Raw genomic sequence first — 288 nt, forward strand, 5'->3', positions numbered from 1 at the left:
AGGAGGGGTTGTTTTGTGGGTTTTTTTTTTGAGAGGGGGATCTGTATGTTGTGTGTCCCCCCCCCAAGTCCCAACTCCATGAAGAGCTGGGCGGGGGTCTCACCTGGCTTGGCTGGCTGAGGAAGGCTGCAGGCGCGGGTGTCGGAGCTCAGAACATCCTGGACCAGGTGGGAGCTGTGGGAGGAGGGGGTGGAGGTGAGGGAAGGGACCCCACGGGGGCTGTGTGTGTGTGTGTGCCCCCCCAGCCAGGGACCCCCCGTACCCGTTGAGGCCGTCGGTGCGCACCCA

Source organism: Chaetura pelagica, unplaced genomic scaffold, assembly GCF_000747805.2.
Source record: "Chaetura pelagica isolate M959 unplaced genomic scaffold, ChaPel_1.0 scaffold2482, whole genome shotgun sequence".
Classification (NCBI taxonomy): Eukaryota; Metazoa; Chordata; class Aves; order Apodiformes; family Apodidae; genus Chaetura; species Chaetura pelagica.